At 37.1% G+C, this 25,975-nt stretch overlaps 1 pseudogene; it reads left to right on the top strand.

Moving 5' to 3' along the window:
- Positions 1-767: 767 nt before the first annotated feature.
- Positions 768-25,975, top strand: part of LOC135100122 (AF4/FMR2 family member lilli-like) — a 41,919-nt pseudogene continuing 16,711 nt past the window's right edge.

Raw genomic sequence — 25,975 nt, forward strand, 5'->3', positions numbered from 1 at the left:
GCTCTTCAACCATCCTATCTTCCTGTGTTTCTTCACTTACCTACCCATTCGTCGATGTTTTATCTGTATATCTCTCCCTATCTAATACTTCCACCTTCTTATCTATCAACGGGGATTTATCAACATATTTTCCCACTTATGTACTTATTATCCCTGTCTGTCTGTCTGCCTGCCTGTCTGTCTATTTATCTAATCTATTTTCTACTTACTAAACTGTGTATCTACCCATCTATTCATATTTATATCTAATTAAATACTTATTAATTTACTCATCTATCCATCAATCTATCTATCCATCCATCTGTCCATCTATATATCTGTTTATCAGCCAGTGGATCTATTTAATCATTTACCCATCTAGCCATCTATCTATAAATCTACCTGTTCAACCAGATACCTATTCATTAATCAATTCGTCAGACCAACAACACATTTCTCTATCTGCGCCTGAACATACTCACCGACCCATCTCCCCGCTCACCGCCATTGTACCGAGATAATGCACCCTCAATACACTCCTATACTCGGCGGCGGCTAGGCAACGCTATTTCGACATGTTCCACTAAGCATCCCTCCAGTTCCTCCCACAGCTTCCTGCTTATGAGGGGAGACAAGGCCCTGCTAATACTACGGGACTGGAGGAGGAGGGGGAGGAAGAGGAGGGGCGTCTATTGCAAGCATTATGTCAGCAAAAGGAAAGATGGAATGTGAGGGAGAGACGATGAAGGATGGTGGAGCGAGGGAAGAGAAGAAAGAAATTCGTGAAAATGGGAGAAGTTGAGAGTGAGGTGTGATGGTGGTGGTGGTGGTGGTGGTGGTGGTGGTGGTGAGGGACAGGAGATTAATTAGGAACAATTAGTGGTGGCGGGGGGGAGGTATGGGACAGAATCATGGTGGAGTGGAGTGTAAGCTGTGGTGATGGTGACGGTGATGGTGATGTTGTGGTGACGAGGATGAGCTTGTGCGTGAATGATTACTGATTAGTGATGACAGGTTAATAGAGCGTCAGTTTATATTAACAGCCACTGGACATGATACATTACGGACAGCTGGTGTGCAGTGGAGGGAGCGTGTTATTATCATAGTCTCCAGATCACTTATTAGAGTCTAGAATAGATCATAAGGGTAACAATTTGATTACAGTTTACAATACCACTTAATTTCCGCATGGTAAAGAGTGGATGGAAAAGAGAGTTAAATCAGGCTGGTTCATTTAGTTATGAAGGTGTCTTGATACTCGTCTCTTATAGCAACTCAAGTCATACGGAGGTGAGTAAACATATATGATCAGTTCAAGTCATAAGAAGTTTGGGAAGTTAGATAAAAATCAGGGAAAATTACGGAGTTTAACTGTGAAAGGGATCAAAGAGTGAAGAGGCCCGTCAACTCTCGCAATATTAAAGAGAAAACAAGGGCTGAAAGTAAGTGAAAAGCCTAGTTGTATCAGAGCGTGTGTTTCATGAGCAGGGCTGAACTGTAGCGTTTGGATTGCTTTGTATTCATGGTGAGGGGAGTCACACCAGGGGCGGGATGTGATACGTTAATAGGAGTGTTTCTATGCATAATAAATTGACAATAATGGATATGGAACGTGCCACATTGATTGCTTTGGACCTATTTTAAAGGAAAATCATGCCACCAATGAAATGTAACACATTATTTGGAATTTTTAGCCATGAAAAGAACCGTAGTAAGGCAGTTCAAAGAAGCATTAAGTGGTAGTCAGATGACACTTGATCATAAAAGTAAATGAATACATAACTAAACACACAGAAAAAAAAAAGTATTGAAATTTTAAAGAACACATGCTTCTCTCTGACGAGCATCACTCGCAAGACCTGCATTACATTGAGTCTCGAGGAATTCTCAAGAATCCTTTCAAATTATTTTATCCTTCCACATGAAACAATCACACTAGAGAAATGGTTCTCAACTGCAGTGTTTATTAGTTGTATTATTTGCTCAATCTCTTTTACAGGTATGGGCATGTAATTTGATTTGTGGTCATTTATTAGGGTGTGTGGCGTACTATGTCTGTGTGTGAATTTGGCGACAAAAGATGCTATATTACAACCCAAACCAAAACTGAAAGGGTCCACATTTTGTTTTTGTTTTTGTTAGTGGCCCGTGGCCTGAAAGGAGTTGAAAACTAGAGGGTAATAACGGCATTAGTAAAAGCGTCTACTTCAAACACCTCTTTGTCTCTGCCTTTGGGGGCACAAATTACCTCAGAATGTTACGTCACAATGAATAAGACAAGTGAAAAAGCTTTCTTTCTCTTAAATTTGAATACCATCTTTTCGGAATTTGTTTTTTTTTTTTTTTGCAATAAGAAAAAAAAAACGTGCAATTTTCAGAAGTGAAAAAAATTTACAATTCATCATAAAGAGGAGGAACAGAAAAAATTATGAACTCTACCACCAGCACCACCACCACCACCACCACCATCACCTCCTCCTCCTCCTCCTCCTCCTCCTCCTCCTCCTCCTCCTCTTCCTCCTCGTTTTTTTTTTTTTTTTTGCATAGGATTAATAATAGAATCTCATTTTATTCTTTCCAATCAAAATGCAGCCATTTTATCCCACACTGCACGATGATTTTCCCACGCCAGCACAAGCACAAGGGCGTGTCGGTTTGCCAGAAGTCATATACTGCTCCAGCTTACTTTACTAAAGGGTAGTTAATCTAAATTAATTCCAAAGCGATATGTAAAGACCTGTGGAAGTGTTTCTGTTTTGGTTATCCTATGTAATCACATGTAATCCTCATTTTCTTCGTCCGCATTCTCCTGTTATTGATCAACTTTGTGATTTTAAGTACTAGAGGTCAAAGTTGCAGGGGATAACCTGTGTATTCAGCCCATAAAGGGAAGGTACACAAACCCAGTGACCGAAGCTGTGGCCTGATTGACTGCCGCCTCCCTGGAAAGCGCAACGCAAGGATGCTGCACCACCCCTCAACAACCAAACTGTGCCTTCACCTGCGCTACGCACACACCACATCACACAACTATCATGCATTTACACTCTCCCTCACAAACAAAAGTAGACAGGCCACAACTCTTTCCCTCACTAATCTCTCAAGTTCTATGTGTTTTTTCTATACCACGTGGTATCAATTCCTATATCTTGTCAGCTTCTACAGAAGGGATTGGTGGGGAGGAACCTTCTATACGATCCTGTATTTCCCAATAATAGTTAATGTAGAATAATTATCCAAACAGCCTCGTCAATACCTCAAGGTTTGGTATTCCGTTGCATTCATTTCTATTCTTTTGTAGAGAGAGAGAGAGAGAGAGAGAGAGAGAGAGAGAGAGAGAGAGAGAGAGAGAGAGAGAGAGAGAGAGATCAGAAAGTCACATCAGTCCCCTTCTTCCCCCCCCCACCCCCGCAACACACTTTAAGCAACCATTCGGTAGATGCATCACGGGATCATTTTTAAGAGCAATACTGGAAGACCATTTGGGGAGCCACACTCCACGACCACACGCGGGTCTGTCAGGGGGAAGGAGGCGGGCAAGAGGGGCAGGCGGACCATACCAGCGTGTAGGGTCAAAACATATCACGGCAAAAAGGAGATAGAGGAAGTGAGGCTATATTTTAATCCTATACATTATTAAAGGCAAAAAAAAAATGGTCTATATGAATGAAAATATGGAAAAGAACTTAGATTTTTTCCTTTCTACAGACAAATTAAAAGGAAATGGAGGAGGTGAAGCTAAAGTTTACCCCTATTTATTGTTAAAAATTGTTCTCTGTGTAAGAATATGGAAAAGGAATATAATAACAGCATGATATTTTTTCTTTTCTTTTCTGGACAAACTTGCTTGTAGCTAGAAATATATAACAGCAAAAAAAGGCAGACAAAAAAGAGAATAGTGTCTTACAGAGTACATCGTTGAAAAAAAAAAAAAGTTTTGTATAAATCAAGATATGAAGGAGTAGATACGTTTTTTTTTTTTTTTTTTTCTAGGGACACACGTGGAACACACTTGTCAAGTTAAGTGAACATAAAGTGGAAATGCTGAAGATAAAGAAAATAATGGAGGAACACTGAACCTTTCACGAGAATGGAACTGTTGATATTACTGGGGTTTTTATTTATTTTTTTTTCTAGTGTACATTATTATCCCAGACTACATCACCATAACTACATCATTCCGTTACAGCGTAAAGGGAGAGACTATAGTGGTGATGATGTCACTGTATTAATGCTCTACAACCTGCATCACTTTAACAAACTTTAGGCGCTGTATCATTACAAACACAACTCATCACACACAGCAGAGTACCGCACTAACATCCGACATTACCTCACCCTCCTGAGCCGATAACCTGCAAGGAGTGCCACAGCCCCGCAATGCTGCATACAATACAAGCAATCACCCTGAGAGCGCACCCCGTCACGTGGCTCACTCTAATAGAAGCTTACAGTGTATGGAAGCTGCCTCTGAGCGTCACATAATCCTCCACGCCATCCAGACCATGATACGCTACGCCTCCTCCTCCTCCTCCTCCTCCTCCTCCTCCTCCTCCTCCTCCTCCTCCTCCTCCTCCTCCTCCCTCTCCTCCTGCTCCTACTCCTTCTCCTCCTTGTCCCCGCCCGACCACTTGCCTTCCTCTTTTACATACAAACTGCACGCCCTACGCGGCGCATGCAAACACTAGCCCGTCGCCGTACATTTGGCTGTTTGCTCTGCTTTCGACACCCACACTGCTGCACGTCACTGAGAGAGAGAGAGAGAGAGAGAGAGAGAGAGAGAGAGAGAGAGAGAGAGAGAGAGAGAGAGAGAGAGAGAGAGAGAGAGAGAGAGAGAGAGAGAGAGAGAGAGAGAGAGAGAGAGAGAGAGAGATTCATGGCAAAAAGTAAATTCTTTCATACAAATGCACCACATTAAGCGCCTTCAGCGTAAGACTGTATAATTATCAGGCAGGAAGCGCGGCAGTAAACACGTGAAGTCTATGGAGAAGGCAGGGCGTGTTTCACTTGCTGGTCTTGCCTCTCACTTTTTTTAATATACGTTTTCTTTTTTTTTTTTTTTTTTTTTTTCCCCTTGCGTGGATTGACAAGGTCTGGAATAATAGTAAGAAAACATAATTATATAAAAACTGAATTGGTGTCACTCTAGCTGATAATCCTGCTCTTTACTACTACTACTACTACTACTACTACTACTACTACTACTAGTGCTACTACTACTACTGTTATTAACATTAACACCTATTAAGGCTCAGGAAAGCTTTATTTTTCTCCAACCCTTTATGCTTCTTAAAAACATGGAATTGCGATTGGAAATAAAATTTCAAATAACAGAACACAAAAATCAATTAGATGCAAAAGATATTAGACGGCTCAACTTGAAACACAGCAATATGCAATACATGTTTAATTTAGAGTCAGTATAAAATGGTATTCTAACATTTGCATATAGCCACTATTTATACTCACACTCTCATATCTTCTTGGCGAATGGCAAACAGAGGAACAAAAAGATATCTTTTCAGTTGCCGCTTCCATACATACAGACAAAAAAGAAAATAAAAAGTCAATAATAAAAAATCTAAATATGTTTCAGGAAGTGCCTCAATACTCTTAAAACAAGTCACAGGAAGGCGAAAAAACACAAACAGGCAGAGAATTCCAGAGTTTACCAATGAATGGGATGAAAGAATGAAGATATTGCTTAACTCCTGGACTACTGAAAGGGAACGGAATAAAGGTGAAAGTCTTGTGTAGTGTCAGCGTGGGGAAGGAGAGACGCATTCTGATGACAAATTTAGAAGAGCAGTAACCATAGAAATAACAACACAAGACAGACTTCCACCATTTTTTTCCATCTTCATATACCTGTGTGCATTTTTTGTAGCATATCAGTGTATTTGCTATGGTAGGCTCAGCAGGTATGAAATGTTCTCTAGGGTATGCATTAATTCATCCATTTATTTATTTATTTATTTATTTATTTATTCACTTATTTATTATCTATTGATTTCATATTCTACTTTTCATTACCACATCGTATTGAGAGGCACTTTTGTGACTCCCTGTTTCCTTTACATTGAGAAATTACTTGTTTATTACAGTACAGCATAAAGCAAGTGTCTGCAGTGAGTCAGACACTTTGTCAAGCAGCCTTACCTTACATGCACATGGAATAACATAGGCAAGCATGACAGACTTCACTAAAATGGAAGGACATACACTGTGCTACAAAAAACAGCTCCGTCCCTGTCACTCACGGGTAAATTGTGAGTGTGTCAGGAGGAGCAGGAAAAAGGCAGTCCTCGCCATCTTCTCGCAAGAAAGGAAACAGGTCCCGCTTCTGCTGCATTTGACAAGACAAACACAAAATCAGAGGACCGTGTTTAAACCTAAAGACAAAAAGAAAAAAAAAGTGTTTCTTCACCAATAACGAAACAAATTCTGCCGCTGCTTCTGCTCCTACTGCTGCCATATTGTTTGTGTGTGTGTGTGTGTGTGTGTGTGTGTGTGTGTGTGTGTGTGTGTGTGTGTGTGTGTGTGTGTGTGTGTGTGTGTGTGTATGTGCAAAAGTCTTACTTGTTAGGTGTCTTTAAGGGAACTTTCTTACTACACTGTAAAAAATAACTTGTTTTTACAGTATTTTTCCCATAAATACTAACAGGAAATAACTGTAACCAAGGATTACAAATCTGACTGTTGTTTGTGACATGCATTTTGAATTTCTTGGCTCAGTCCTTGTTAACATTTAATAGGCAATGTTGAGTGTGTGCCGAGACACCATAAGCCTCCATATTATCTAAATAATATTTTATCGAAATATAATTAAATACAGATAAGCACTGTAAATCGAAGCAACAGGGTGTCTGTAAATGTTGCATTTTTTTCTTCGTTGCTAAGCAGTTGTCTTCAATATTATTCTTTATGAAATATTTGGAATGTAATACTTATTCATTGTTGTTATACCAATAGCCTTAAAAACATGCTTTAAATGTTTTTTTTTTTTTTTTCCATATAATTTGTCATGCGTATTGTTTATGTCGACATGTGGCACTGGTCCAGAAAACTTTTCATGTAACGCCTTTGTATGTCGATGTGCATTCATCGTACACAAATATTTTTACCTAAGGTGATGATGAAAATTATTCATAATGAAATGAAAAGCTCAGACGTTCTCTATAATATTTCGGTGATGACCTAGTAACTTCCATTACCAGAAGATGGAATATTCTACTCTGTGGAGACATGCAAGGTAAGAAATACATTTTGTTATCTCAGTTGAAACATTTAGTAGTATGAAATTTTGAGGAAGTATGATGAGAAGAATAATAAATGCATAGGAGTAGTTACATGCACATCGAGATTTCCAACTGTTGAACCACCAATTTTTCTGTTTATGAATGCGAGGTGTCCGCCAAACGCCAGTACGAGACCAGTAGCTACACCATTTTTATCCTGCACTGAGTGAGACCCAGGCCTGTACTTTCATCAAGCTTGATACTATCTGCTTACTGCACTTCTGGGACACTAGAGGCTATGTTGACGCTGTTGTTAAGCTTTAACTATACAGCCTCAACAAAAACACCACGAAGGGCACAGCCAGCCTGTATTCTACCTTCCTACCTCCTAAGGCTTTAAGGCCTAAGGGCCTTGCATCCAACAACATTCCTGGTCTCCTCTTTTGCATGTAAGTGACAATTCAATGGTTGGTTAACCTCAGCTTGTAAGCCATGTCATTACTAAGTGTGTTTATTTGTGCATGATGTATACTAATTTTTTTTATATACCTAATATAAATTTTGTTTTATGAATGAAGTCATTGGTAAACTACATTATTAACTAATGGGGCCTCACCTGCACTCTTAGTTTGGTTAGTTTGATTGTATACCCACTTTAAATTATGCTGGTTTGGCTAGGTTAGGTTAGTTAGGTCAGGCTAATTTGGCTTGGTTTGGTTATGGTGGTTAGTTTCATTAGTTTGTTAGGTTGGTTACCTAGGTTAAGTGGTAGTCTGTTACATCCAGCTAGTGGACATGGGTGAGTGGAAGACTGATGAATGAGTGAAAATGTAGTACAGTTTGTTCCATGAGTCCACTACCACTCTTAGAAAAAAGTATGTTTCTTAAGTGTTGTAATAATCCCTGAATACCTGAAGGGCAAGCACAGTTAAGTACCACTGATTTTTTTAGTAATTACTTTTGTGTCATGGATTCAGAGTTTGCATGTCCTCTCTGTAATCATATATCAAGGCCAGTGAAAAATTATGTAAATCATTGCCTGTTGCATTTAAATTAATACAGAAGAGTTATCAAATGCCCATTAGTTTAGTTTCAAATGGACACTTTCATCATATGCAGGGCTAAAGGCTCATATATACCGAGACCACCAAGAACGTAGGTCAAAAAGTGATGAAATATTGTTGATATCAAGTCTCCATTTGAAATTACAGTGTAAAACTATGTTGGGCCAACAAGTTTGTGATGGAATGAAGGATTTATTAAAGCATTTGAGACAGCACATCAATGATGGCACCAGGATTCAGTGCCCCTTTAATCAGTTCTCCAAAATGTTCTCAAAGACAACCACATTTAAATCACACATAAGTAGACATCACACATATCAAACAGTTAAGGACTTGCCAACTGAAATTATCTACTCATCAAATTTAGACCTTTGTGATGACTTGTCACCAAGTTTGGAGGTATCCAGTACAACAAGAAATGACATTCAAGACTCGGAAGGGACCAGCTTATCATTTATATATATATATATATATATATATATATATATATATATATATATATATATATATATATATATATATATATATATATATATATATATATATATATATATATGTAACCAAAGGAGGTGTAATATTGCAACCAGGAGCAGTGTAAATAATTGTAGTTTTCTTATCATTTTACCTTTGACAAAGTTATTAATTGGTTCCTTTATGCTTAATGAACAGAAAAGGGATGTGTGGGTATTTATAAAAATTATGATAGAGAAGTATCTTGTGGTCTATAAAAATTGTTATCATTATTATTACCTGGTCTTTTGTGGGAGAGGCTTTAGGTAGAGGAGGTAAAATATCTACTACAGTTCTGCCACAAGCATTGATTGGTAGGGAAGGGGTGAAGATGCTAGAGACAAGTCATGAAATCCTTACCAGGCGGCTATGTTATTTTTATTTATTTATTTATTTTTAATACTTTCAGCGGAATCAAGGTTTAGTACAACAAGATATATGCTGTCAACTGATGGTGTTGTTGTCACTGAGCATATTGCCACATTTACCACTGGCCTAGCTATGCTGTTGGCCTCCTATTACAACTTCAATATAAGGTACCCCCATGGATTCTGCATCAACACTCGAGTTCATTCAAAAGTAATTCATATATATATATATATATATATATATATATATATATATATATATATATATATATATATATATATATATATATATATATATATATATATATATATATATATATATATATATATATATCTGTCAAGAACATCTCCAGTGTTAACAGTCAAGACATGTTGCTTTTCTTTTGCTAAAATTACTAAGCTGAGATTCGTGTAGCTCTGTGGTATGTAGTTAACAGCTTGCACATTAGAATTGGAGTTTTTTAAGGATATAGACAAAATTTACATTATTTACAATGTGTACACAATAGTACATTACCCTCCATCACTACAGATGTTTTGTTGGTATCAATCCCAAATGGGGGAGCAAGATAGAAATGAAAAAAAACATTGCAAAAGGCACTCTGAAGTCCATCCGAAGGTCCTGTCCCTGATTAATGGTATTGCTGATGTAGACTGGAGGAGCTAAATCCCACAAGGTAATGTTTATTACTTATGAAAGCATTGTTTTATCATTATGGAGATTAATCATTATTATTTTCTTTAAAGAAATCTTGGAACACTTATATTGGGTGTTTGTTAAGTGAAAAATAAGCTTCCAGGAAGTCACATGTATTACAGTGTCTTATTTACCATTTCATTTTACCTCACAAAAAATTTATTTGTTTGATTACTAATTTTATTAGAGATGCTCTGAGTGTGTTATAACAGATTGCTTCAATGTGCTTGTGCCTGGAGAAAGAAGCTGGTCGTCCCTATTTGGAAACTTAGTGGGCCATCATTTATTTAATTTATTTATTACCATTGACTTCAGTAGAACTAAACAATTTGCCCTGTACTATATACCTAACTGTTTATATAAAGTACTTGTATTGTGTGTTCAAGACTGAAGACAACAATGCAACTTTTGTATCATGTTTTCATTATCTTAATTATTGCAGATGCTGTCAGCCACTAGAGGGGAGGAAACTAGAATTAAAATACTCAAGTGGATGAAATTTCTCTTCCAGTCTTGGTGATGTACTTAAATAATGTTCTTTTTTTAATGATGTGTCAATGACGATTATAATGGTGATGCTGTAAAGGTGATGTACTTAAATGCCTAGGTTCATTATATTTTTTTATCTGGAATGCTCTCATTAATGGTGTAATGATTATGATGGTGATGATGACGATGATGTCAAGTTTTCTCCATACAAGTATAATGATGATTATAATGGTGGTGATGATGATAATAATGCAAGTTTTCTCCATGACTGGTGATGTATAATTAAATACCTAGGTTCAATTTTTTTTCTGGAATGCCCTTTTTTATTAGTGTATGTAATGATTATAATGATGATGATGATGCTGATGATGTAAAGTTCTCTCCATGCTGGTTGATGTATAGTTAAATGCCTAGGTTCATTATGATTTTTTTTTTTTTTCTAGAATTCTCTTTTAATGAAGTGTAATGATGATGATAATGTAAAGTTCTCTCCATGCTTGGTGATGTAGTGAAATGCTTAGATTCATTATTATTTTTATTTATTTATTATTTATTTAGGAATGCTCTTTGATGAAGTGTCAAGTAATTGATTAAATTGTATAGTGTGGTTTGGTAGAAATATTTTTGCAAGTTTGTCTAATATATTTTTAGTTTTGAAAATGTGCTCAGGTAATTTCTCCTTTTACCTCATTTTGATTTTGAAGCCTCTTATCTAGTTCATCTTTTACATGAGAATATGAGGAAAATGTAGGTTGTCCATGCCATAACCCGATGTGCTGTTAAATACATTGTGTTAAATAAAATCTTTCTTCTATGAATTTTCTCACATTTATAACTTTTTTCATGGGCAGAAGGACAGCGTTCAGGTTCCCATGTTTCTTATTACTGATGCCATGCTTTCTCTAAAAGGATGTTTTTTTTTTTTTTTTTATTATTATTATTAATATTTTTTTTTTTTTTTTTTTTTTATTTACCTTGGTTATCAGATTCCTTACACATTTCAGTCCTTGCATTCCTTCTGTGTTTCTCTCATAAACACATACAGTTTAAAAAATACCTTGCTTATTTTCCCAAGAATGTTTCAGATACTGGAAGCAATTAATTTATTTTCATATACTCGTACTTTGGTTCAGGTGAAGTGATTTCGGACAGAAGTAATGAAATATTTTTGTACTTTTGTACATTGTCAGGTAAATGTGTGATATATTCAAGATCTGTCCATATAGAAAAGAATATTTAATATTCATAAAAAAAAAGTCCTCAAAATGCCCTAGTAGTAGTTCTACTGAGTCAACTATGATTTTAGTATTTATTAAGTTAAATTGTTATTAAATGTAAAAAATCTCACGAGTGCTGAATAGTCGCATTTCCGCAGTATGCCAATCGATCCAATATCCAGACTATCAGTATCCTGACTCGTCATTATCCAGACAAGTGTCCGATTGGCTATCGTGACAGCAAGAGTTGCTATCTGGAGGGTAAGGGTCACTATTCAGACAATAATTCATTATCCAGATGTTTTACAGTCATGTATACCCCTATCCAGACGTTGCAGACTCCGGATGGGCCTTTGGCTAATAACTAGGATGGATATTGGAGAGTTTACAGCATTTTACTATTGTAATTAAAACATTGCTGTTGATTCAGGATATAACCTCAATACATCAAATTTGCTCTATCAAACACTGGTTTCTTCTGATATCTGCTCTTTTCTAAATACAGCAAAGTTTTCAGTTCGTCATAAAAAGTTTGTGTATATCACTTGCCCACTGCTCTCAGTGTGCCTTTTTTTTACATACTGACCATCTGGAGGAAACAATATACTCCTGCCTGGCTGCCAGTCAGTCGACCCTTTGAACTGTTGCTCAGTGTATACTGAATACACTTTACTAATATGTGGTGCATGGTTCAGTTGGCCAGCAGGCATTCAGGCGTGTGATCAGCTGCCAATTGTAAACAGTAATGTGTAGTGAGAGCAGCAGCATTGCAATGTCCACCATTTGTATCTAAAGTCATAATTTGATATGTTTGTACTGTATTGTCTTAATTGCATATAAGTAGTACACATACACAAGTATACAAATTTTTTCTGATGTACAGAGAAAATTTGGCATGCACAAAAAAAAAAAAAAGGTCAGATACCAACGAGTCATTAGATGTATCTTTTTTTTTTTTTTTTATCAACCCACACTTTCCAAATTAGTTTGATATATGAAGGATCTATGTGCTGTACTGCTATCATCAAGTGTACACAATATGGATATTAACTAGAAATTTCTTTTAAGAAATTGATACTGTTAAGTTGTTCACAAATTCATGTAAACTACAAATACTGTTTGCCAGTACTGTTCCAGTAAGATAGAATAAATTTGAGAAATACATTTTCCCCTTTTTTTTGACGATTTCTATAAATGGTATACTGAAAAATCCTGTGATAATTTACAAGGAAAAAAATACAGAAACATTTAAAATTTACAGAAAATCTGTTATTTGTATGGAAATTCTTGTTTACAGATAACTGTAAATTTTAGAGAAAAGGTTCGGCAGCCTGGTTGCCAGTGAATTTTCTGTAAAATTTATTGATTAATTTTTACAGTGTACGTTTTATAAGCGTTTAAGAAAAAGGTACATTCATGCAATTTGCGTCTCCAGGCAGCTTACAACAAAGAGGGGCTATAAGTTAGGCAAAGATGCTGGCTCCTCGCCTTCCAGCCTGAAGTGTGATCGCACCTAGCCACCCTCAACAGACGCCAATATAAAAGAAAGAAGCACATGATGGTTTAATTTAACTAAATGTGTTACTAATATTACTGATCACCAATCAGTTATTACCTATGTATTTTCTTTTTACTCGCCATAACAGCGATAATCCATAAATAAGGAAAAGAAGATGCCTCATCTTTACTCTTTAATCTAAGCCTCTTCCTTCTTTCTTTTCTAGCCCCACACATTCTTCCCCTTTCCTTACCATGCATCTTGAATTATTCATTCACTCCTCCCTACACTGCTCCTCCCTATTTCTCGGTTCACTTCTTCTCCCAGCTCAGACTTAAATTACGAACGGCCAAGTAGCCTCCTCGCAGACCCCTTCCACACACGGCTCTTCCCTTCACGTCGCTGCATCACCCACCGTTCGCCAACCCACCACTGTCTTTCCCAAACCTAATTTTCTGTCTTCATATATTTCTTTGCTCTCTGGCGCCCTGCTCACCACCTTGCCCTGTGCCCTATGAGTGAGGTGGAGGGAGCGGCAATAAAGTGATGAATATGATGGAATTTTGAGAGAGAGAGAGAGAGAGAGAGAGAGAGAGAGAGAGAGAGAGAGAGAGAGAGACTGAAGCAATTAACAAATTAACTTATCATGGCAACGAGAAAACACATGAATACATTTATATTAAGTCAAACTTTTCTATTATTACTCGCCATGATCAGTAAAATAAAATAAAAAATCCCTTCCCTGTAATTAACGAGAAGTCAATGACTGTCAATCAACCAATGGCATTTACTCATAAATTCTTCTCAATCTGTTTTCTAAAGTCAACCTAGTTGGATAATGCCAGTTTGATTTTTTTTATTACAATTCTTAGTTGCATAAAGTAACCAAATGACTGGTATATTTCACTTCAACGTATGTTGAAATTCTTAAAACATATGAATTGAAAAAAAATTGTCAATACGTTATATTTTAACGTATTTATGTTGGAATTTTTAAATACCCCCCCAAAAAAAGTTGAAAATCTCACAGGCCTTAGCAAATTTTGTAACTTTAGAAAATTTGAACAGTTCTATATATCGAGGCAAGTTAGAAAACTAAACTCTTTGCATCAGTTCATAATCAATGATCTTATATTAAGTTTTCTTCAATAGGAGCAAATGGTGTTCATTAAGTGTAGTGGCAAACAGTCAACACCAACTAAAAATAGTTTTGGTCATGGTGATCATCCTGACTCAGGGTTGGCATAAAAAAAGCCTAAGTGGGTTTTATATATATATATATATATATATATATATATATATATATATATATATATATATATATATATATATATATATATATATATATATATATATATATATATATAAAACCCACTTAGGCTTTTTTTATGCCAACCCTGAGTCAGGATGATCACCATGACCAGAACTAGTTTTAGTTGGTGTTGGTATATATATATATATATATATATATATATATATATATATATATATATATATATATATATATATATATATATATATATATATATATATATATATATATATATATATATAATTTAGTTGTATACCATATTGATATTTTTTTTTTATGTAGGAGGGACACTGGCCAAGGGCAAAAAAAAAAAAAAAAAAAAAAAAAACACTGAGATACCACTCCCAGAAAAGGGTCCAAAGCAGTAGTCAAAAATTGAAGGATAAGTGTCTTGAAACCTCCCTCTTGAAGGAATTCAAGTCATAGGAAGGTGGAAATACAGAAGTAGGCAGGGTGTTGCAGAGTTTACCAGAGAAAAGGATGAATGATTGAGAATACTGGTTAACTCTTGCATTAGAGAGGTGGACAGAATATGGGTGAGAGAAAGAAGAAAGTCCTGTGCAGCAAGGCTGTGGGAGGAGCGGAAGCATGCAGTTAGCAAGATCAGAAGAGCACTTAGCATGAAAATAGCGGTGGAAGACAGCTAGAGATGCAACATTGCAGCAATGAGAGAGAGGCTAAAGACAGTTAGTTAGAGGAGAAAAGTTGATGAGAAGAAAAGCTTTTGATTCCATCCTGTCTAGAAGAGCGGTATGAGTGGAACCCCCCCCAGACATGTTAAGCATACTCCATACATGGACGGATAAGGCCCTTGTACAATTAGCAGCTGGGGAGGGTGAGAAAAACTGGCAGAGACGTCTCAGAACGCCTAACTTCATTGAAGAGAGAGATGAAATGTGAAGTGTCCAGTTCAGACTATAAGTAAAGGACAGACCGAGGCTGTTCAGTGTAGAAGAGAGGGACTGTTGAGTGGCATTGAAGAAAAGAGGATAGTTGTCTGGAAGGTTGTGTCGAGTTGATAGATGGAGGAATTGAGTTTTCGAGGCACTGAACAATACCAGATAATGATGAAGTTACAGAGAACATAAGAACATAAGAAATAAGGGAAGCTGCAAGAAGCGACCAGGCTTACACGTGGTAGTCCCTGTATGAAATATACCTACCTATTTCCATCTATTATCCCCATCCATAAACCTGTCTAATCCTCTCTTAAAGCTCTCTAATATTCTAGCACTAACATGATTACTGAGTCCGTTCCACTCATCTATCACTCTATTTGAGAACCAATTTTTTCCTAATTCCTTCCTAAACCTAAATTGTTCAAGCTTGAACCTGTTATTTCTTGTTCTACCCTGATTGCTGATCCTAAGAATTTTGCTTACATCCCCCTTGTTATAACTCTTATACCACTTAAACACTTCTATCAGGTCTCCTCTTAACCTACATCTCTCTAAAGAATGTAAATTTAACAACTTAAATCTGACTTCGTAAGGAATACTCCTCATCCCCTGTATCCTTTTAGTCATTCTCCTCTGTACTGATTCTAATAGACCTATATCTTTCCTGTAATGTGGTGACCAGAACTGCACAGCATAGTCTAGATGAGGTCTGACCAGCGCCAAGTATAACTTTAATATTATTTCCGAACTTCTATTTTTAAGACTCCTAAAAATTAATCCTAGTACCCTATTTGCTCTGTTTCTAGTTTCTATGCATTGTTTTCTTAGACGGAGTTCAGAGCTAACTATAACTCCTAAATCTTTCTCGTACCGTGTACCTACCAGAGTTTGGTTGTTTAATGTGTACCTACAGTGTGGGCTTCCTCTACCTACGCTAAGTACTTTGCATTTATTGATATTAAATTGCAGAGAGAAGGATAGAAGCTGTAGGAGGGTAGTTTGGAAATCAAGGGTTTGTGCCAGACTCTGTCAAAAGCTTTTGATATCTCCAAGGCAACAGCAAAAGTTTCACCAAAATCTCTAAAAGAGGATGACCAACACTCATTAAGGAAAGCTAGATCACCAGTAGAACGGCCTTGATGGAACCCATACTGGTGATCAGATAGAAGGTTGTGAAGTGATAGATGTTTAGGAATCTTCCTGTTGAGGATAGATTCAAAACTTTAGATAGGCAGTAAATTAAAGCAATAGGATGGTAGTTTGAGGGATTAGAACAGTCACCCTTTTTAAGAACAGGCTGAATGTAGACAAACTTCTAAGAAGAAGGAAAAATAGATGTTGACAAACAGAGCTGAAAGAGTTTGACTAGGTAAGGTGAAAGCACACAGGCACAGTTTCGGAGAACAATAGGAGGAACCCCCATCAGGTCCATAAGCCTTCCCAGGGTTTAGGCCAGTGAGGGCATGCAAAACATCATTGTGAAGAATTTTAACAGGTAGCATGAAGTAGTCAGAGGGTGGAGGAGAGGGAGGAACAAGCCCAGAATCATCCAAGGTAGAGTTTTTAGCAAATGTCTGAGAGAAGAGTTCAGCTTTAGAAATAGATGTGATAGCAGTGGTGACGTCTAGTTGAAATAAAGAAGGGAAAGTCATGCCTGACTCGTTAATTTTCTGTACAGTACAAGTTATCACAGGCTTCGTCCAGCCAGACCAAACTGTATCAGCATGACTTAAACAAGATCTTGTCTTACCTCCCTCTCTTTACGTTTCTTTTCCTCTTCTTCATTTGCATCAGTCTTCCTGATCTCCCGAGCCTTCCCTCACCCTTTATCTCTACACCTTGATGTTCCTCTCACCTTCCCTCACTCTTTCCTCACTCTATTTTTTTCCTTCATTCTTTTTCTGTTGTCTTCGTAGTAACTATCACCCCCTGCATCTCTCTCTCTCTCTCTCTCTCTCTCTCTCTCTCTCTCTCTCTCTCTCTCTCTCTCTCTCTCTCTCTCTCTCTCTCTCTCTCTCTCTCTCTCTCTCTCTCTCTCTCTCTCTCTCTCTCTCTCTCTCTCTCTCTCTCTCTCTCTCTCTCTCTCTCTCTCTCTCTCTCTCTCTCTCTCTCTCTCTCTCTCTCTCTCTCTCTCTCTCTCTCTCTCTCTCTCTCTCTCTCATATACACTGCTCTCACCTTATTTCTCACTTACTCTTCCCCATCTCTCCACACCCTGCACTCACTCTGTCCTCAGACTGCCTCTTCCTCTCTCTCCTCTCCTCTCTTTCCTCTCACCCTTGTTCTCCCTCGCCTCTCTCCCTGTAATCCGCCATCATGCCGTTGAGCTCTTCGTTAATATGCAAGATGAACAAAGACTGCAACGCTCTCTCTCTCTCTCTCTCTCTCTCTCTCTCTCTCTCTCTCTCTCTCTCTCTCTCTCTCTCTCTCTCTCTCTCTCTCTCTCTCTCTCTCTCTCTCTCTCTCTCTCTCTCTCTCTCTCTCTCTCTCTCTCTCTCTCTCTCTCTCTCTCTCAAATGATATGATGCTCCTATATTAAATTGTTAACTAAAAAATGATAGTAATAATAATGTATGCTTATTTCTCCCCTTCATTATTTACATCTCTCTCTATTTGCTGACACTTGGATTATTTTGTTATGCTTAACTGAATTACTTATTTTTCGCCTTTCTTGTTCAAATTTCTCTCTTACATCTCTTCGCATTTTTATCTAATCTCTTCATAATATTTACTTTGAATCATTAATTTCCATTTTTGTGTTTATCGTATGAATACAGTAAAATCCCTCTCATCCAGCATTCGAGTATCCGGCAGCTTCAAGTATCCGGCACATTTTTCCCCGAGCCTTAAAATCAATAAAAAAATCAATGTGTACTCATAATATCGATTAAAATTCCCGTGCGAGGCATACTTTGTTCCCTCGCCAACGGACCGCACTGCTTCGCGCCACCTGCGGCCCACTGCATTGTATTTACTCAGTGACTCAGTCCAGCGTGTGCACTGTTTATCGCCTGACGCCTTCATCATGCCTAAAGTTGTAGAAAAGAGGAAGTGTGTTGTGCTTACACTTAAGCAGCTGATCAGATCAGCTGCTGATTAAGATCAGCTGATCTTTGTTATGGTAAGATGCGTGAGTGTAGGGTGGTGATTGTGGACATAATTTCACTTCTATTCAAGTATCAGGCAATATTCAAGTATCCGGCATGTCGGCGGTCCCGTTGATGCCGGATAAGAGGGATTTTACTGTAATTACTTATATTTACTATTTCTCTAAAAAATTTTCTTTTATATTAATATTTCTGTAACTTGAGACATCCACACTTCTTGGATGGTAAAGCCATGATGGTTTCTGCTCCTGTTGGATACAAAGAGATTTATTCCCTTAACTTTGTTGTTATTATTGTTGTTGATGATGCTGTTGTTGTTATTGCAGTTACTGTTGCTACTATTCTTACTCTTCTTGTTCTTGTTCTTCTCCTCATTCTTCTTCTTTCTGTTGTTGTTCATGTTGCTAGTTAGTTGTTGTTGCTGCTCCTGCAGTTTCCTCTCTATACCGGTGTAATTTGGTATATTTTCTTTCTTTTATTTGATCATCATGAACAATATTTTGATTTCATTAGAAGTAAGAATGCACTTTTTTTAATCTCAGAGTAATGCCTTATATCTTCTTTTGCTCTCTCTCTTTCTCTCTCTCTCTCTCTCTCTCTCTCTCTCTCTCTCTCTCTCTCTCTCTCTCTCTCTCTCTCTCTCTCTCTCTCTCTCTCTCTCTCTCTCTCTCTCTCTCTCTCTCTCTCTCACTTATACATATATATATATATATATATAGATATATAGAGAGAGAGAGAGAGAGAGAGAGAGAGAGAGAGAGAGAGAGAGAGAGAGAGAGAGAGAGAGAGAGAGAGAGAGAGAGAGAGAGAGAGAGAGAGAGAGAGAGAGAGAGAGAGAGAAGATATAAAGCATTACTCTGAGATGAAAAAAAAGTGCATTTTTACTTGTAATGAAATCAAAATATTGATCATGATGGTCAAATAAAAGAAAGAAAACATACCAATTTACACCACCATAGAGAAAAAACTGCAGGAGCAACAACAACAAATTAGCAACATGAACAACAACAGAAAGAAGAATGTGGAAAAGAATAAGAACAAGAAGACCATGAATAGCAGCAACAATACACAGATACGTACATACAGGCACACAGACATGCATAACCTTCACAGGAATGCTAACCTTGCAAGGAATGTGTTTGAGATGCAGAAAGGTAAGCATGAGGGGAGTGGGATGTGAGTGTGAGGATTCTGAGAGGATGAGGCACAGAGAAAAAACATTACTGTGGAAGATGATTTATATAAGAGAACATAAATATGTATATGTAATTAGATTATCAAATTAGTGTTTGTGTGCTTTTTATTTTTCATAATTTTTTTTTTTTATATTTTTGTACAGTATATAAACTGTGCATAAATCGCAATTTTTTAATGGAATAAAATACCTGAGATAATATAGTGAAGAGAACTTAAAGACCATACAAAGTGAGGTTTCGCATGAGAAGAAAATAAATAAATAACAACAATGCCTGTAATGAAATGCACAAGATTATTTGGAGACAAATGTTTGATATTTTTTAAGATGACAATAGGAAGTTTGACTTCACATAAAATAAATAACCAGGTAATATTTGCTTTAAGCTGCAGAACAACTTAAAGGACCTTCCTCCAGCGGCTGGTTCTAATTTCTAGACACGTCACAGACGTCGTCATACGAAGCCCGGCTGCACATGCCACGTATAGTATCGCGCCGCTGTGAAGGTTGCGGCGAGTGACATAATGCTATAAATGACTCTTTCTTTTCAATATGTTGAGCTTTATCTGCATTCTGATCAAGCTATCCTATTCATGAGAGTTTTTCCACTTAAAGTAATAATATATTTCAGCATATAAGAACATAAGAACATAAGAAATAAGGGAAGCCGCAAGAAGCGACCAGGCTTACACGTGGCAGCCCCTGTATGAAATATACCTATCTATTTCCACCTATCATCCCCATTCATAAACCCATCTAATCTTCTCTTAAAGCTCCCTAATGTCTTAGCACTAACAACATGATTACTGAGTCCATTCCACTCATCTCCCACTCTATTTGAGAGCTTTTTGAGAAAAATTTTCAAGCTTGACCCTGTTATTACTTGTTCTATCCTGGTTGCTGATCCTAAGAATTTTGCTTACATCCCCCTTGTTATAACCCTTATACCACTTAAAGACTTCTATCAGGTCCCCTCTTAACCTACATCTCTCTCTAAAGAATGCAAATTTAACAGCTTTAATCTTGCCTCATAAGGAATGCTCCTCATCCCCTGTATCCTTTTTAGTCATTCTCCTCTGTACTGATTCTAATAGACCTATATCTTTCCTGTAATGTGGGGACCAAAATTGCACAGTGTAGCCTTGATGATATCTGACCAGCACCATATATAACTTTAATATTACTTCTGGCCTTCTTCTTTTATCACTCCTAAAAATTAATCCTAATGCACTATTTGCCTTTTCTGGCCTCCATGCATTGCTTTCCTAGACTAGAGATTTTCCTAGAGTTCAGAACTAACTAAAACTCCTAAATCTTTCTCGTACCCTGTACCTACCAGAGTTTCGTTGTTTATTGTGTACCTCCTGTGTGTGTTTCCTCTACCTATCCTAAGTACTTTGCATTTGTTGATATTAAACTGCATTTGCCATCTGTCCGTCCATTCATTCATCTTCTCTAAATCTGCCTGCAAGGCAATGGCATCCAATTCTGACCTAATTAATCTATCTTTGTGTCATCTGCAAATTTACTAACATCACTACTAATTCCACTATCCAAGTCACTGATATATATTAAAAACAACAATGGCCCTAATACTGATCCTTGTGGCACCCCACTAATTACACGACCCCACACAGATCTAAAGCCATTTATTACAACTCTTTGTCGCCTGTCGCTTAGCCATGACCTTATACATCCTAACACCTTCCCATCTATCCCGTGTGCCCTAACCTTTCCCAGGAGCCTCTGATGGGGTACCTTCTCAAAAGCTTTACTAAAGTCCAGATATAAGATATCATAACTATCACCATTATCTACTGCCTCGTACACTTTACTATAAAAACTTAACAAGTTCGTCAGGCAAGACTTCTCCTTCGTGAAACCATGCTGTGACTGATTTATCAAATTGTGTTTGTCTAAATGCTCCCTAATGTTCCTCGCTATTATTGACTCCAATATTTTACTCACAACTGAAGTTAAGCTGACAGGTCTATAATTAGATGCTAAAGTTTTATCTCCTTTCTTAAAGATTTCTTTAATTAGCTTACCTCCACATTACTGGTACCTCACCTAAATCAAATGATTTCGTATAGACCGAAACTAACAGCTCACTAATAACCTCTTTGCATTTCTTAAGTACTCTCTGGGATATATTTCATCTGGTCCTGGTGCCTTGAACTTTTTTAGCCTATCTATCTCCTGTTCCACGATCTCCTTAGTTATGGAAATATCTGTCAGCTACTCATTCTTATCTGCTCTAAACATCTGTTCACTATTTGGCGTATCCAGCATGTTTTCCTGGGTGAAGACAGTTAAAAAATACTCATTCAGAATTTTTACTAATCTCCTCCCAGAACTAACCAGCTCCCCATCTGCTGCCTTTAATGGATCTATAGTATTCTTATTCTTTGTCCTGTATACCTGATAAAATCCCTTGGGGTCCGTCTTCGCCTGGCTGGCTACCTTTAATTCATAATTACCCTAGTTGACCTCCTGACTGTTTTAAGTAATTCATTATATTATGACCTTAAAACATCTTCACCTACCCTAATCTCTTATATATACTTTTCTTACGCCCTATATAATGTTTTAACCTAGCAGTCATCCATTTAGGGTTATTTTTCTGTAATCTTATTGCTCTATACGGGATGTTTGCTAACTGATATGTATGGAATTTATCTACAAAATATTTATACAACTCATCTACATTTACTTCACTTAATCTTCTCATTTCGGCCAGTTCCATCTTCTACACTCCTTCATCTACTTGCCTCGACCTCACCTCTCCCATTTCAGCATGACTTGACCCTCCAACATACTCATACCTATCTCCCCATCTCTCTCTCCTCCGCCCCTTACGGACAAATCTTCCCTCCTCCTGTCGTACACCTTCACACCTCACCTCACCTCTCTCATCCTTCCTTATCTCACTCTTCATCCTTATCTTATCCTCACCCTTCATTCGTTGCCAGTCAACTCCTTGGAGGTACCTTTTTAATTCCTCAAAATCTCCTCTCCTAAAGTCAGGTATTTTACTAGTGTTTTTGCTTCTAAAAGTTTCTTCCCATTTTAATTTGTACCTAATTTTCCAATGGTCACAATTACCTAGCTGTCCTCCAACCTCTACCTACGTGACTGCTTCCTCCCTGTTAGTAGGAATTATATCTAGAATATTGTCCTCCCATGTGGGTTTTACGATTACCTATTGTAAAAAATTATCCTGAATTACCTTCAGAAATTCCTCTTCTTCCATGTTACCCACCATCAGGCTCCAGTCGATATTCCTAAAATTAAAATCTCCTACCACACATACCTGACTGTACCTTCCTGCTCTATTTATTTCCTGCCACAGTGAGGTGTTAATTTCCTTTGTACTGTTCGGTGGCCTGTACACCATTACCATTACACCCATTACTACTGACTGTGATCATTCCTTAATATCTACCCATATCGACTGTGTTTTGCTATCTGTATTCAGTTCAATGATTAACATTTGAAAATAGCACGCATAAGTAAAACATGTTATGAACATTTTTTTTAACATCTTCACAGTTCATCTGATCGTAATACCATTTTCTTTTTTGTTTCGTCAAGTTTTTTACAACACATCTCCGTTCTACAGTCACTTCTGAGTCTGATGGTGTCAACCAAGACTAGCTATCCCGTATAAGAAGTGAGTGTTGGCAAATAATTTACGCATTTACGCGCTCGAGCTTAATCTGTAGTGATGAGGCAGCTAGGCAGAAACCTTCGCCCTCATGTCGATAAATCGAAATATGCAAAATACATCAAAAAAAAAAAAAAAAAAGATGAGTCTGACAAAGAAATTACATAAAATAAGATACGCTTTCAAAAGTTACCAAGAAGTGTTTCTGAAACTGAACTCAAAATTTCTATGTGCGATGGACACCAAAAGGTGGTCCTGGCCAAAATCATCGTTGTACCCTCCAGGGCCAGGCGGAAGCGGCGGGTTGTACAGATGTGCGGTAATAAAAATAGAAACCCCTCGCTCCGCTACGGGAATAATCCCTCGAAAGATATTTAATACGTTACTAAATGATAAAGAATACTATAAATTTTCTTTCATTCGCTGACAAGGAAAATAAAAATGTAATGAAACTAATATTTTCAGAAATCTACAACGACAAGCCTCTAAAAAAAGGGAAACAAATAGTGTGGGCCGGCTATAGTCATCAAGGCCCACGTCACCTTGACTTTTCAAGGTGACAATCAACACACACAGAGGCAAATAAGAACACTTCACAGAACAATACAACCTTTCCTCTCTTTGATTTTACTTCAATAAAGCTGCAACAAAGGTTATGACGATTAAAAGTTACCTTAGGTTAGGTCACAAATATCATGGTGGTAACGCTTCCTGGGAAATCAGAATTAAAAATATCAATACCAATTGAACAAAGAAAATGTAAATATGTTTTCTCCAGACAAGGAATTTTTTTCTTTTTTCTTTTTTACATGAAAACGAAATTCACACTAAATAGAAATTGTTACAGTAATAGTTTCCAAGGACACTTTATCATAACATGCAAAATATTATTAATCTACATAACGGTAAAATGCAGTAAAAGATAAAAAAACAGATATATTAAAAGATCTGATATTTGTTACCTAAAAAAGTCCTCAAGTGAATATTCCTGGTATTGTGGAAAGTTTTTTTGTAACTGCATCTTTCCTTTCTTCACTCATATATTTGTACATAAAAAAGATATATACGAAAAAAAAAAAAAACGAACGCAAAAATGACAGCTAATTGTTAGGTTTCAACTGAATCTCCAAGTAAATATTTATACCAACAAGATGACATCATTACAGAAAATATATGATTTCGTATCCTTTTTTTCTATGCATACACTAAAATAAGCACACGAAGACTGGAATACAAAAATTATAGTTTTGAAAAATATTCTCAGTTAATCCACAAAAGACTTTTTTTCCTGTAAGATGTTGCAATGAACATTATAGACTAAATTTACATTCTTTCTTCTTTCATATATATACCCTAGGATGGCAGAAAAATGGGTAACAAAACAACAATTTGGAAAAAATATTTAAACTAATCCTTCAATGGATAATACTACTGACATGATATCATGGAAGCACATCCTTTCTTTCTTTCATAGATTCGTGGGAAGCAGACAGGAGAAAGGCAGACAACAGTGACAGGTTTCGGTTGACATGAAAAAAAAAAAAAGTTTAACAGCGAGTTCCAAAATTGAGGGCACATCATGTAATGAAGCAGGTACTCACTTTCCTCCTGCACGTGTTGGGAGTGTTCACCGCGGCACCACCTGCCATCCTTTCCTGAAAATATCAAAACATCCACATAAAAAAGTGATGCAGCTTGACTATTCTAAAAAGAGCTAAAAATTAAGCATCATAAACAGAACCACCAGAAATCCTTTACTGCATGAGTTACAACATACACATGAACAAAAAAGGAAAGAATAAATACTTAAAGAAAAACACGAAATGTCATCAATAAAACGTGTCAAATTCCTCCAAGCAAGAACACATGGATACATGAAAAACAACACTGAAAGCAGAACACACTTGAAACGCTGAGAATGTTAAATATGCACAACAGCTGCAACAAAATAAAACGAACAAACATCATTACATATATAACAAGATCAAATAAGAAAATAAAAAAGAAACAAAAATAATAAATGTAAAGCTTCCCAACATTCAGCGGTACAAACCTAAAAACAACAGCAAGGATATACTTAGAAAATAATAAGTACCACTTCAGTCTAGCTAGCCATAAAAAGTATTCACGGCACAAAACATGAAAATCCCTTTTGAGTATCTCCGCCAAGGTGGCCAACTCATTTATTCTTTTCTTTATTATTGTTCAGTAATACAACACATCTATCTTCCTCCGTTTGTTGTTCTGATAACAACAACAACAAACACTCTCTGACCACTCCTAGTTAGATACCTGTCTTTTCGTGTGGTTACTGCGAGGACACAGGATGTTCCCTATAATGTCTTACACAAAACAATAACAACAACAAAGGCTCCAGAGACCACAAAGATATCGTAGTTGCTGTTGGCTCTGAATGTCACCGCTTCTTGGTAAGGATCTCAACAAAAGCAAACACCTGTGAGATCCACCCTACTTCATGCTTGTGCTGCTAACTCGTCTGGATGAAGCATTACATTTAGTGTGATACCTTTCACTGGACCTGCCTAGTATAGTTATGTCTACATATTTTAGTTCCTGCAGTCATCTGAATAGAAAAGCTTCACTGCAAAGCCAAGGTAGTGTTTCACTGGCAATAATATTCCTATATACACATTACCAAAGGCATCCTATTTTTTTTAGTCCCACTACTTACCAAACCAATGCCAGACGCTCTTTTGATAAGGTCCCACAGGAGGC

The sequence above is a fragment of the Scylla paramamosain genome, chromosome 4 (assembly GCF_035594125.1).
Source record: "Scylla paramamosain isolate STU-SP2022 chromosome 4, ASM3559412v1, whole genome shotgun sequence".
NCBI lineage: Eukaryota > Metazoa > Arthropoda > Malacostraca > Decapoda > Portunidae > Scylla > Scylla paramamosain.